The 14,150-nt window shown below is 42.5% G+C and overlaps 1 protein-coding gene across 3 annotated transcripts in view; it reads right to left on the bottom strand.

Moving 5' to 3' along the window:
- ADD3 (adducin 3) overlaps window positions 1-14,150 on the bottom strand; it is a 145,360-nt gene that overhangs the window by 129,551 nt on the left and 1,659 nt on the right. The window contains exon 1 of one of the 3 annotated variants that reach the window (XM_056120489.1): window positions 13,311-13,568. The exons of the other annotated variants lie outside the window; for them this stretch is intronic. The gene's annotated coding sequence lies outside the window, so the exon portion shown is untranslated. Of the gene's footprint in view, window positions 1-13,310; window positions 13,569-14,150 lie in introns of those variants that run through there. 3 annotated transcript variants of the gene reach the window in all.

The following is a 14,150-nucleotide window of genomic DNA, read 5'->3' as shown; positions in this document are numbered from 1 at the left end:
CAACCACCTCAAAATGCACAACTGAATATAAATCCAGATAAAATAACTGGGCAATAGTTGATGTAGTAAAAAATGAAAGAAAATTAAGTCATGCTTCTAAAGTCTTTTACATATGGTAAGAAAAGAAAGATACTTCAAGATTTGATAACTCCACCTAATTTCAAGTTGAACAGCTAATCTTCCCTGTCATTAATCAGAGTATTGGAAACAGAATAAAACTCAACATTTGAATCTTTAGCCCTGGTGATGAAATATTCCTTCAACCTTTGCATTTTTCTGTTGAGCAAGTTGTACATATTCTTTGCCTCAAAAATATCCCTATCCTCCCTCAAAGCCACAATTGCTATAGTCATTTTCTTATCACTAAATGCTTAACTTGTCTCTCTGCCAACACTCTCTCCATCACAGCATTCTTCACACTACCAGATCTCAGACACATCTGATTACACCTCTCATGATCTAAAGTAACTGTCAGAATAAAATCTAAATTTCTTAAAATAGCACTCAATGCCTTTATGATCTGGTGCTCTCTGCTTAACTCTCCCGCCTCCTCCACTGCCTCCTCTCTATCCCAGACCAGAGCCTTTGCATATTCTATTTATCTTGGCTTACAATTCACTCTCCACTCCAATATTTGAAAAATCCTCCAACGCTAACTCAAATGCCATTGTCCTCCATGAATTACTTCTCCACATGAGATAAACTTTTCTTTGCCCACCTGCACTCCCTTAAATATTTTAGAAATAAGGTCCACTCTGAGCTATTTGTGTACATATGCATACACACATATGTTCCCCCAGCACCTTTTTAACTGAAATATAAATGTCATAAAATTCACTTTTTAAATTTTACTCACTTTGTGGCTCTGGAGCTACATCTGGCCATGCTCAGGGTTTACTCCTAGCTCTGTGCTCATGGATTACTTTCTGTGGTGCTCTGGGGACCATGTGCAGTGTTGGGGATCAAATGTGGTCAGCTGTGTGCAAAGCCTTAAACCCTATACTAGCTCTCTGACATCAAAATGCACCTTTTTCAAACAGTGCACTTTAAAGTTGATCAGTACATTTGCAATATTATGCAATCAGAACTATTTCTAGAACCTTTTTATCACCCCTCAGGGAACCCCAATATCCATTAAACACTCAATCTCTTATTTCCCCTCGCCCAGTTCTTGGCAACCACTACTCGCTCTATTTTAAGTCTCTATGGATATATCTATGTACATTTCATAGAAATGGAACAATACAATATGTGCCCGTTTGTGTTTGGCTTAGCACAATATTTTTAAGGTTTACCTATGTTGTAAGACCTTATTTCATTACTCCATTTTATGATTGAATAATATTCCATTGTACAAGTATACCACTTTTTTTTAATTAATTAATTTATTTATTTATTTTTCTTTTTTGGTCACACCCAGCGATGCTCAGGGGTTACTCCTGGCTCTGCACTCAGGAATCACTCTTGGCGGTGCTCGGGGGACCATATGGGATGCTGGGAATCGAACCCAGGTCGGCCGCGTGCAAGTCAAACACCCTACCCACTGTGCTATCGCTCCAGCCCCCAAGTATACCACTTTTATCAACTGATACCCAGAAGAAAAAAGACACAATGCTTATTATAAATAATATAGCTATAAATGTTTATTAAGTTTTTTATGTGAACATATTTTCAAATATTTTTAATATATACCTGAATAGAATTTGCTGGATCATAATAGGAACTAAGTATACTATTTCTAACCATTAAACTTTTAAAAGTTGAAACCATATAAACTTTTTGAGAAACATCCAAACTCTTCACAGACACTTTTTTATTGTTTTTTTTTTATTGAGCCAGAGCTGGTGGCACTCAAGGATCACTACAAGTGGGGCTTGGGGACCATATGGGATGCTGGGAATCAAACCTGAGTCAGCCATGTGCAAAGCAAATGCCCTGCCTGCTGTACTACTATCTCTCCAGCCTCACACAGGTACATTTTTAAAGAGTGGGAACAAAACTATTATTATCTTCACACTTTCAGTAAAAACAATGTTTTATCAAATTCTATCTCTAGAAAAAAATACAATTCTTTTTTTCTTTGGACTAAATGTTCTTAGAAGTTGCATGGAAGGTTTTACAAGATAGATGAAACATCTTCAACACTTAGATAATAATACATCAAATCCTTACCAGATGGAGATTTATCCTAGTTTTCAAAGGCACTAAATATACAAATATGAAAAAATGAAACAAGAAACTAAATTCTTATATTTGTGCAGTTGATGAATAATCATGCACTCATACCCATTCACAACAGCTTCCTACTCAACATCTCCAAGAACCAAGTGAACATTTCAAACTTAGTGTTTTCCTTTCAACCCCTCTTCTTTCCCACCCCTGAAAACATTTGCCTAGGCCCCAAAACTCAAATTTTGAGTTTTCTAAATATGTGTATATACACCAGTCATCACTACCTCTACCAGATACATTACCTCTCAACAAGATTATTGCTCAACTGTGGTCTCGAGTCAAAATAAAGACACAAAATAATCCTTTAAAATGAATGACATTGGGGCTAGAGCGATAGTACAGTGGTAGGGCGTTTGCCTTGCACACGGCCGACCTGGGTTCGAATCCCAGCATCCCATATGGTCCCCTGAGCACTGCCAGGAGCAATTCCTAAGTGCAGAGCCAGGAGTAGCCCCTGTGCATTGCCGGCTGTGACCCAAAAGAGCCGGGGGGGGGGGGAGGACATATGACAGATCATCTCCCACCTCTATTCAAAGTCATCCTGTGGCTTCCCAACAACTACTGTTCAGTTTCATCCCGTTAATCCATGGGCCTCACATTTTTTGAGCCTGTTTAGCTGTTCATGCCTTGATACCATACATGTGAGCCTTTATAATTCATCAAGACTTTGCTCACAGGTCACTTTTTCAGTGAGGATTCACCTTCATTCCCTTCCCTATATTCTCCTTAATTATTTCAATATGACATATAATTTACTTTAAGAATATAAACTCCAGGGGTTGAAATCATAGCTAAACGGAATCATAGTCTTCCCCAACAAAAACAAGATAATGCCATTAGAAAAAGAGTTTCACTAATTGTTAGTTTCACTTACTGCTGAACTTAGAAAAGGATGTAGTACATAAAAGGTGTTTGATCAATATTTGTGGATGAATTAATAAAAGAAAGCATAAAGTAAATCAGTAAAGGTCTATCAATGATAAACAGGTCTGAGAGATAATTTTACTAATACACTAAATAGAATAAAGCTGTTTCTACAATTTGCTTTAAGAAAGATTACTGACAAGCCTCACTTCATTGTTTGTGTGTGTGTGTGTGTGTGTGTGTGTGTGTGTGTATCTGCCAATCCACATGCCACAGCCACCACCATGTAAATGGCCCAGATTTTCAGCTTTTTGGAAGAGATACAAGCCAAGCCAATGAAACGCATAGATACATGGGTTTTGCAGCTGAAAGCTCTGGGGCACTCTTGGGAAGGGACAGGCCAGGATCCCACTGCTGCTGCCATCAAACTTCCCATCTTCAGTACTTCACAAGTGATTTCTGAAGAGACACCAAGCTGATGAAAACTCCCAGGTACACAGATTCTGGAGCCCTTGGCTGCGTACATGGCCACATAACACCTCCAAAATCTTCAATACTGACAGCCCAATAGAAGCACAACAAATTAGGAAAGAAGGATAGATGCCAATGAAGCTCAATACACAACAACACAGAAGGCTAAACTAGCAACAAACAGCTCAATAAATCCTCAGATAATGCCTTTTACAACTCCATTGTGAGATACAACAATTTTCACAAACTTTCTTTTACTGAACTATTTTTTGATAATTCCACTGATGATTTTGTTGTAACAAGCAACCTAAAATAAATTATGTTATGCCTGCCAAGGGGGTAGGCTTGGGAGTGGTGATAAACTAGGGACAATGGCGGGATTGCTGTTGAATACTGAAGAACTGTATTATTAACAACTTTGTAAATCAAGATTAAGTTTAAACAAAGTTTAAAAAAATAAGTATTTTTTTTAAAGGATCTATCTATCTTCCCTGGAAATGGGTCTAAAAGAACTAAAATAAAGTCTGAAGTTGACAAGTTTCTGGAGCAGAGGTTCCTAAACTAATTTGGCCTTTTCAGAGGTGGGGGAGAAGCATTCAGCACCTTCCCTAGAAATCTATGCTCTTTAAGCAAACAAACAGAAAAGTGCCTTCCCAATTTCACTGGAATTGAAATTGACCACACCATCCAACCTACCTCCTAGCTTATTCCAATGCCCCCAAAGACCCGGTATCACTCTGGAAAACACTGTGGGATGATGGTATACTTCACTCAACTGCCACATAAAACAGAACTAAGAACTTTAAACCTGTTTTATTCGACACATTCACCAGATCGTCACACAGTACAATCATAAGTTTGTGAGCCACCTACCAACTAAAACCATTAATCAGTCAATGGATCTTACTTGGAATAACAATAACAGCACCTCTGAACTAAAATGGGTTTTAGGATGATTGATCCTAAGGAATGACATATTTTATATACAAGAAAATTAAATAAAAATAAAGTAACTTACTCAAAATATCTCAAGCATAAGAAGTATTGTTCAACGTGTAAATGACAAGCATTACTATGTCTAAAAGAATTCAGATACTTTAGAACTAATCCTCTAAAATCCAAAAACAATGTTAGTTACAAAATTTTAACTAGAAATACCTTATAACAACTATCCTCATATTAGATTTAAAAGTTACAATGGACTCATCAACAGGATTTCTCCTTTCCCAAACATTTCAGTAAATATTGAATTAGTTCCTCATCATGTGTTTAGGTTTCCTGCTGGGAAGCATAATTAAAATTAAACAACTTACAATTCTACAGGGCTAAAGGAGACAGGGGGCTTCTCCAGTAGTCAGTTGAGCATTCCCTAAGTGAGAGCTAGAACTATTCAACATGATACCAATCACTCAGCAGATGGCACTCTTCCTTTTGAGCCCAAATTAAACAAGCTCCAAGAAATATGCTTTGTAACATGCAGGTGTGATATACAAAGCAGGTCTCTTCAATGCACTTAACTTGATTGTCAATTTCCTCCAGAACTGCACTCATCAAAAGCTGATAGTCCGGTCTAATGCTTCTTAAAATCTAGAGAAATTCACATTTTAAGAAAGCAAGCACAATAAAATATCACTGAACTTAAGTCATTGCCAATTAGTAAGCTTCTCAGAGTCTTTATTATCTAGAAGAAACACTGTTCTTACTCAGATATAAAATGTTTCCTACCCTATTAAATCCTGTTATAAAGATTAACAGCTTTTCAGTGACTATGACCAGATTCCCATCTATCAAATATTTTACTCAAATATTTAAAGATAAAGTGTGGGGCTGGAGTGATAGCACAGCCGGTAGGGCGTTTGCCTTGCACGTGGCTAACCCGGGTTCGAATCCCAGGATCCCATATGGTTCCCCGAGCACCACCAGGAGTAATTACTGAGTGCATGAGCCAGGAGTAACCCCTGTGCAATGCCGGATGTGACCCAAAAAGAAAAAAAAATTTAAAAAAATAAAGTGTTTTGAGAACAATGAACTCATCACAATCACAGTTTCACTGAGTTGAAGAAAGACTGGTCATTTTGTAGTTAAAAATAATTTTTGATATCCACATAGAAAAGTTGGGCTGGAGTGATAACACAGCGGTAGGATGTTTGCCTTACAAGCGGCCAACATGGCCGACCCGAGTTCGATTCCTCCGCCCCTCTCGGAGAGCCCGGCAAGCTACCGAGAGTATCTCGCCCACACAGCAGAGCCTGGCAAGCTCCCCGTGACATATTCGATATGCCAGACACAGTAACAAGTCTCATGATGGAGATGTTACTGGGCCTGCTCGAGTGAATCGATGAATAACGGGAGGACCATGATACCGTGATACATAGAAAAGTCAAATATCAGGTCAGAGACATAGTACAGAGGGTAAGGCACTTGCCTTGAATCGAACCACAGTTCACTCTCTGGCACCAATTATGACTCCCTGAGCACTGTCAAAAGTGACCCCTGAGAACTAATGAGGAATAAGTCCTGAGCATCACTAGGTGTGGCCCTAAAACAAACAAAAAGTTTAGGGCAATATCAATTTTTGATTCAATGATGATATGTATTTTACTTCATGTATACTAACCCCCAACTACTAGGAGATAAATAAGGTTTCTCACACTTCTGAAATCTTTCTTTGAAATTAAAAAAGCTGCTAGTCCCTGCCACAGAGGCAGGGTGGGATGGGGAGTGTAGGGGGTGGGAGGGATACTGGGATTCGTGGTGGTGGGAAATGGGCACTGGTGGAGGGATGAGTATTTGATCATTGTATAATTGAAACCCAAGCACAAAAATTTGTAAGTCTACAACTGTACCTCATGATGTCTCACTAATAAAAATTAAAAATTTTTAAAAAATTTTAGAAAAGCTGCTAGTATAGAGACAGAACTTCCTTTCAACAGAATCTCCTGTTGAAAGCCAAACTTTTCAGCATTTTATTAGGAACTGCCTCAAAATTTCTACCTTTTTCTAAGTCAGACTAAATTCAGTTCTGGCACTGTAAGTCATAGGAGGAAGGCAAAGTAAGATTAACACTTTTAAAATTCAGAAAGAACTTGAAAGTGGAGTAAGGAATGCCAATGCATCAACTTAATTGCTAATCTCTTTCCCTTTTTTACTCTCATTTGCAGCTCTCATCCTCTGCATTTAAAGACCATGTACAATTCCATCTGACTCTGATAATCATCCTTACCCAAAAATTCTTAAATATTAAAAGTTTGACCTTACAGAATCTTTTTCAAATGAGTAAAATAAACAAGATAAGTGATGACCAACCAATGCAGTTAAACAGCTCTAATTTCTGAACCACTCAAAGCAGTGTTCTTAAGGAGTCCCTAGAGAGATCTTGATCCTCTAATAAAGCTCTGTGGACAAACCAAGTAAGCCTAATTACCTTCTCCATGAGGATACTGAGTAAACTTATCTTTCTGTTACATCCTAAGTCCAATAGATAAAAGTAAGATGGGATGAGACTTTCGTATGGAAAAAAAAAGAAATGTCACTGCACAGGAAGAGCTGAGTCACTATGGAAAATCTTCACAGAAACTTTGAGGAAGATGACTTTAAAGGGAAACACCAAATGCCCAAACTTCTGAAGCTTCACACTTTTCCAAAAGGGTGGCATTCTACACTGTTGGACTTCTAGCTCCCATAGAAGACAACTAACGAGAGCCATGGAAGTTCCATGACTTTGAACTCCCCCTGCATTGTCCTTTCCTCTTCTATCCAGGGAAGTGAGCGTTTCCTTGACGAGGATAGGGAGGAGAACAATTACAAGAATAAATTTCAAAGCGGTAGAAGAAGTAGCAAATACAATAAAATAGCAGTATCAGGGGGCCAAAACAATAGTACAACAGATAAGGCACTTGCCTTGCACATGAACAACCCAAATTCAGTCCTTGACTCTACCTAACATCTCTTGAGCCCCTTCAGGAGTAATACATGAGCACTATTAGGTATAGCCTCAAACCAAAGAGAAAAGTGCTTTATTCTTCTAATGGATTTTTAAGCCACTCCCAGTGGTGCTCAGAGACAAATCCAATGTGTTCTGGGAATAGAAACTGGGTCTCACTCATGCAAAGCATGTGCTCCACTCCAGCCCTTTGAGCTATCTACCAAAAGTGTTACAAAAGCGTATCTAAGCATGGATGGCTAATGGGTTGTTGTAAAATTCTATATACATAAGGGGGAGGAATACTGGAAATCCAATGAAAGGTTTCACACACAAGCAAAAAGTGCCCTACTACTAAGAATACAGCTGATCCAAACCCCAACTGTGGACATTTTATATCTTGTGAAAATTATCTAAGACTAAAATAAAAAATGTAAGTTTTATAATCCAAGGTTCAAAAGATAGCCTTGTTTGAGGAAGCAGCAACCTGTTAGTTAATGTGCTGCCAACCCACCAATATGTTAGTGCCCTGCTCCTGCAATTTGAAACAAAGAGGTTTCAAAGTTCATTTTATATAAGGGAGTCTTACCATTTTCACTTAAGCTTTAACTAAAGTCATTTAAAAAAAGTAAATAAAAAGTTTATGGTGGTGATGCTTATCAGTTTGGGGAGTAATAAGGAGAAAGTGGAGTATGGGTGGCTTCTCAAGTGATGCTCAGGTGGCTCAGGGACCCTTCCCAGGGCATGATTCAGTGCCGTGTCCCAAAGGATGCAGTGCTGCTCAGGCCCTGAGATAACAGAGAATAACTGGGACACTCCACAAGGTGTTGGGGGCCTCCCTAGCTACACCTGGCAAAGCTTGGAGACCATTGGTGCCAGGGATTAAAACAGAGACTAGTGCATGCAAGATATGTGCATTAACCCCTATAGTCTCTCTCCAGTCCCAGTATCAATTCAGATAATATCTCATTTTAAATCTAAACTCAATAGAAAAAAGTAGATGGGTGCTGAAGCCTAAACAACTTTACAATTACAGTTCTGTTTTTTAATTATTAAAAACTAGTCTACATCAATGTTTCTCAACTTTTCCTGTCCAGTCTTATTTCCTTCCCAGGACTTTTTCACCCCCACTCCACCACCCCTGTCATAGTCCTGTCGGTTGGCCCAAGTCTCAATCCATGGCCTCCCATTTATGGAGTTTTCACCTGTGGTTCCCTGGAATATTCTGAGTGTCCACAGGGAATCATATAGCTTCCCGTTGAGAAATACTAGTCTATACTATCTTTCTGGGGGTGGGGGGGAAGCAAATTTTAAGAATAGTAAAAAAATACTTTATACCTGGCAAGCTACCTGTGACAATTCCATATGCCAAAAACAGCAACAAGTTTCACAATTTGGTGTTAGACACTACTGGTGCCCGCTCGAGCAGATCGATGAACAATGGGAGGGCAGTACTACCTTTGTGGATTATTATTACTTTTTCACATTCATTCTCGAAATTTTCTACCATACTTTTTATTATACTTTTCCGTAAGTGCAGCAATGTCCTAGAAATTTGATAGATACTATTAATACAACTTTTCAAAGATACCCAACAAAAATGTTTAAGGAAATGAGAGACTGAATCTCATTATCTATGCTATCGCCTAAGACTTTAGAGTAAGTGAAATAGTACTTTAACATCAAAATGTTTTTTCAAGTTTTTTTTTTTAGTTAAGTGTGTCCTATGCATACTGTTGGCACTCAAATACTATTATATGAATATCAGGTGGATAACTTTTAACTTTTCCTAAAGGGAAAAGTATACCCCAAACAACATTACACATGTGTCCATAACTAGATTGGATTAGAAGAAAAATACTCTAAATAGCATAGATTATGCATGGGATAAAGGAAACACCCTTTTTGTCTTGTTTTGGATTTTTGGTCACAACGGCTCTACTCAGGGATTACTCCTGTGTTCAAGGATCATTCTTGGCAATGAAGCAGTGCTGGGGACTGAACTGGCGCTGACCCTGTGCAAGACAATGACCTAACCCACTGTACTGTTTTCTCCTACCCCAACAACCTTTTTTAAATTTTAAGCTATAGTTAATAAACCTGAGTGATTTAAAGAGATTTCTTGTATATACAATTCATAACAGTAAAACTTTGAGACAGTCTTGGTTTTCAGCCAAGAGAATTTTAGTCACTGGCAAAACCCAGAAAGACCTCATAACAATCTCATCTATAAATCCTCTGGCATGGACCCAAAGATCAAATGATAGATCATTAATATAGAAGACATGAAATAAAGTTTTAGGTCACTCATATTAAATCTCAGTGGTATGACATATTCCATTATAGGGGTTGAGAATCCTTTTTCTGCCAAGGGCCATTTGACTATTTATAACATAATCCACAGGCTACACAATACATGAAAAAGGGTCACAGGCAGTGGCCGATGAGAAGCATTCATTTCTGTCCCAGCACGTACCAGGTTCAAACCACAATTTCTCAGGCCTAATATGACCTCAGGTTGGAAGTTCCCCACTCCTGCTCTACTGCTAGTCAGTTTCAAATAGGGAATCTACTGTTGAAAGGGCAAGATAGATGTCTTGATTAGATATCTAACTTTTTGTATTTAAACTACATATTTACTATTTCTAAGACTCTTCAAAAACACTGAGATGTTGAAAATAATGTTTAGTGTAAGAAAACAGGTTAGTAATTTCTGTTATCGGGTCGGCCATGTTGGCTGCGTGCAAGGCAAACGCCCTACCCACTGTACTATCTCTCCAGCCCCAAGACTTAAACAATTTTAGTAATTAAAAAAGAAACCATCTAATCAAAATCTAACATTCCAGTGAAACATACACGTGTATAGGACTGGAGAGGTAGCTCAACAGGCAGAACACATGCTTTACATGGAGAAGGCCCAGACTTGACACTCTGCCCTGCATGGTCACTGGAGCATTGCTAGGAGTGACACCTAGGAACAGAGCTGGAAGAAGACCCCAGACACTGCCAGATGTGGCTCAAAATCAAAATAAATAAATATTGTTGGAGTGAATTGGAAGAAATTCCTCTTCTAAAATCAAAAGATGATTCTACTTAATGCAAATGAATCATCCTCCTTCATATTTAAATATAAGTGTGGTTGTATACAGAAGAATGTGGTTAAACAAAGACCTGGGAGTCATGTGGATACTGTGAAGACATTTCACTGACTTGCACTATTTACAGTGTAAGAGCAGCGGGGTCCAGCAGTGATGTGGGTTCGCTCTAGCTAGAGGCAGAGTTCAGGTTCAAAGCCACCTTCTAGCTATCTACCTTGGACAAGATTTAACTTCTCTGTGTATCTTTTTAGTCACTAGGTTGTCATGATGATTAATGAAATAATATAAAACTCTGAGCCTGGCACAGCGATAGAACAAACAGATACTGCATATTGTAAGTATTTGCTGAGTCTTCCCTTTCTGGGTAGCAGAAGACAAAGCCTTCTTCAAAAATGTATTTTAATGTGTTGACAATACTAAACACATAAAGCACATACTGAGCCCCTGCCTCTCCTCTAACCATTTTACACATAACAACCTGGTTAAGCTAAGACTTTAATATTATCATTCCCTACCTTTCTAACAGAGTCAATTTGGCCAGAGTTATGTTTTCAATGTTTATGTAATTTCTTTCCTCAAAAGAAATACTTCAAACACCAAGGTGACAAAGTCTAAGTGCTGTCCAATACTGCTAATCAACTACTCTGAGATAAAGGCAATTAAATAGCTAACAACTTGCTGGCTTAGGTGTAACAAAAAGACTCAGATATGATGTAAGTTTTACTTCACTCAATGTCAAAAGTTTCACTCCACCTGTATCGAAAGTTTTTTTATGATGTAGACTAAAGTTGATGCTATACGCTCATCTCAAAAGACATTCTAGTTTTACAAAAACTAGATCCACACTTTACTATTATTATTGTTATTACTATTATTGTTAGCTTGCTTTTTATGGCCATGCCAGGGCGGTCCTCAGGGATCACTCCGGGTGGGACTCCCAGAACTGTAAATGGTGTTAAGGATCAAATTCACAGGCCCTACTGGCTGACTAGCTATCAGACCCTAGATGCATACTTTAAGCCACTGAGCAGAACTCACTTTTATCTAAATATAAAGTTATACTGAAGAAGGGTGAGAAATAGCTATATACAATATGATCTGATTCATTTTCATAATATACTCATATTCTAAAAATACAGAATCTAAGTTATATTACGAAAATACAAAATATTTTCCAGTTGCCTATGATCATGTCAAATGTTTACCTCAAGCACTTCCTAATATTATACATCTAAAAACTACAACATATTGAAAGTCTCATATCTCAAGAACTCAAATTATGTTTAACTTTCAAAACACAACTTTTTCTTTAAAAGCAGCTATTACCAAACATGCTAGTATTTTAGGTCAATTTTAAAAGTTAGCCAAAGGTTACTTAATATTTGGGGGGAAAAAAAATTTTCCGTCCCCTCTCCTTGCTTCTCATTTTAAAGGAAAAAAGGAAAAAAGTTGCAATACAATCGCAACTCAGAAAAGTTCTACAAATAGTCCAGTAGTATCAACCCTGAAAAAATGAGTTGGTTCTGCCTTGAACTTGCACAAGAATTTAATGAAAACTTACGCTACGCTCTAGCTTTTTTATTCTACCCTCATCCTCATCAGAAGCCTTCTAAAAAACCAACTTGAAAGATGTTCTCGGCATGACAGTAAACGCGCACTTAGTGGAAGGAAAACAACCATTACATCCTGCTAAGCCTTAAATGTATGAGTTCACGTTCACCGCTCGCAAGGTCTGTGCAGCTGCTCTCCACCCCGGCCCTCGTCAATTCCTCCAGGAAGTGGCCCCCAAGGCCCACCGCCAGCCTGCAGGTTGTGATCAATTCCGATCAATTCCACTTCTCCATTGCAGGTCAGTCGCCACCGCACGTTTGCCAAAGGAGTGGGCAGGTTTGCGCGACGCCCCCGTCGCCGCACCGACCTGCACTTCAATCTCAGCGACAACTGCCCCCCCCCCCCACCCTCCACATTCACCTAAGGCCATTCCCGTCCTTTTTTTTTTCTTCTTTTTTTTTTCCCCTCGAGGCCGAGCTTATTCTTCCAGGCTCTGCGGGCTAGCCTCAGCTCTGAGCAGCAAACCTCCAGTGAGGGCTGGACAAGCACCCGCACACCCGGCCAACTCTGCTGCCTGTCACCCCGGGCAGGAAGCGCAACCTAACTAACGTGCAGACGTCTGTCGGGGTGGGGTGGGTGTGTGGAGACAGAGCGCTGGGGGCGGGGGGAGCGGCGCGGAGCGGCAGGGAGAAGTGGCTCCAGTTAAAAAAAAAAAAACAACAACTTGCAACTTCCAGCACAAGTTCCAGGAGCGCTGGGGAACAAAACAAACCCGCGCTCCCAGCTCCGCTCGGCCCAAGCGCGGGAACCTCCCCGCCTCCCCGGAGCGCACCTTGTGCTCCGCGGCCACCGGCGCACCCGCAACGCTCCACGTTTCGAACTCCCCGCCCTCCCGGGGTGGGGTTGGGGGGGGGGAACGGCCGAGGAACGCCGAGAGGGTCGCGCCGATCCCGCTGCCGAGACCCTCCCGGCCGGTCCCTCCCCGTCCCGTCAGCCTGACGAGCCGGGTCCGCCGTCGGGCTGCCGAGGGGTTCACCTGAGGCCGCCGGGGCAGTCGAGACCGAGTCACCTCAGCCCCCCGCCGCGGCGCGACACCCGGGGAGGGTCGCCGCCGTCCGGCCCGCGGGGCGGGAGGGGCGGGACGCCGCCGCCTACCCTCCCCTCAGGATTACCTTTGCGCTCGCCGCCGGCTTTGTGCTTCCCTCCTCGGCCGCGGTCGCCGGGGCTGCAGCGGCCGCCCGCTCCGCTCCGCTCCGCCGCCGCCGCCGCCGCCGCCTCTTAAGCGCCGGACCGAGCCGGAGGGGAGGAGGGGTGAGACCCCGGCCCCAGCCCTGGCTGGCAGGAAGCGGCGACACCTGGATCGCCACCGACGCCACTTCTCGCTCTCCCAAATCTAACTGCGAGCCCCTTCCTTCCCCTCCCGCCCCTGGCCCCGGCGACCGTTAAGGGCTGGCGGCTCGCGCTCTGGCGGGACTGGCCGAGCGCCCCCCAGAGCGTGCCCTGGCCCCGCCCCAGGCCCCGCCCCCAGGCCCCCTAGCGCCCTTGGCCCCGCCCTCCGCGGGCCCGCCCCGCGTCGCCCCCAAGCGCCCCAGGCCCCGCCCCGCGGGCCCCCGGGCGTCCCGGCCCCGCCCCTCAGGATCACAGGACGTCCCTGGCCACGCCCCCCGGGAGCCCCGCCCCGCGACGCCCGCTTTCCCGCTGGCTCCGCCCCGAGCGCCCCTCCAGCGCCTCGGCTCCGCCCCCGGCAGCCCCCTTCCTGCCCGCTAGCGCCGAGTCTGCGAAACGGCCGCACCGGGGGTCCTCCGGCGAGCCAGGCCTGCGGCGGCCGCAGAGTTCTCCGCAGGCGGCGCCGCTCGGATCCGCAGCGTTCCCGAAGGGTGGGAGGGCGGAACGCCCCTGACGGAAACCCGACCGAGAGGGGGGGTGGGGGGGTGGAGGCGCACCTCGCAAAGGTCTCCCTCCCGCCCGAACCTGAGCGACCCCCCCACCCCAACCCCAACCCCGGCCCCCCA

This window comes from Sorex fumeus, unplaced genomic scaffold (genome assembly GCF_029834395.1).
Source record: "Sorex fumeus unplaced genomic scaffold, SorFum_2.1 ptg000043l, whole genome shotgun sequence".
NCBI classification, from domain to species: domain Eukaryota; kingdom Metazoa; phylum Chordata; class Mammalia; order Eulipotyphla; family Soricidae; genus Sorex; species Sorex fumeus.
The sequence above is the reverse complement of the archived record's forward strand: the minus strand, read 5'-3'. Positions and strand labels throughout refer to the sequence as shown.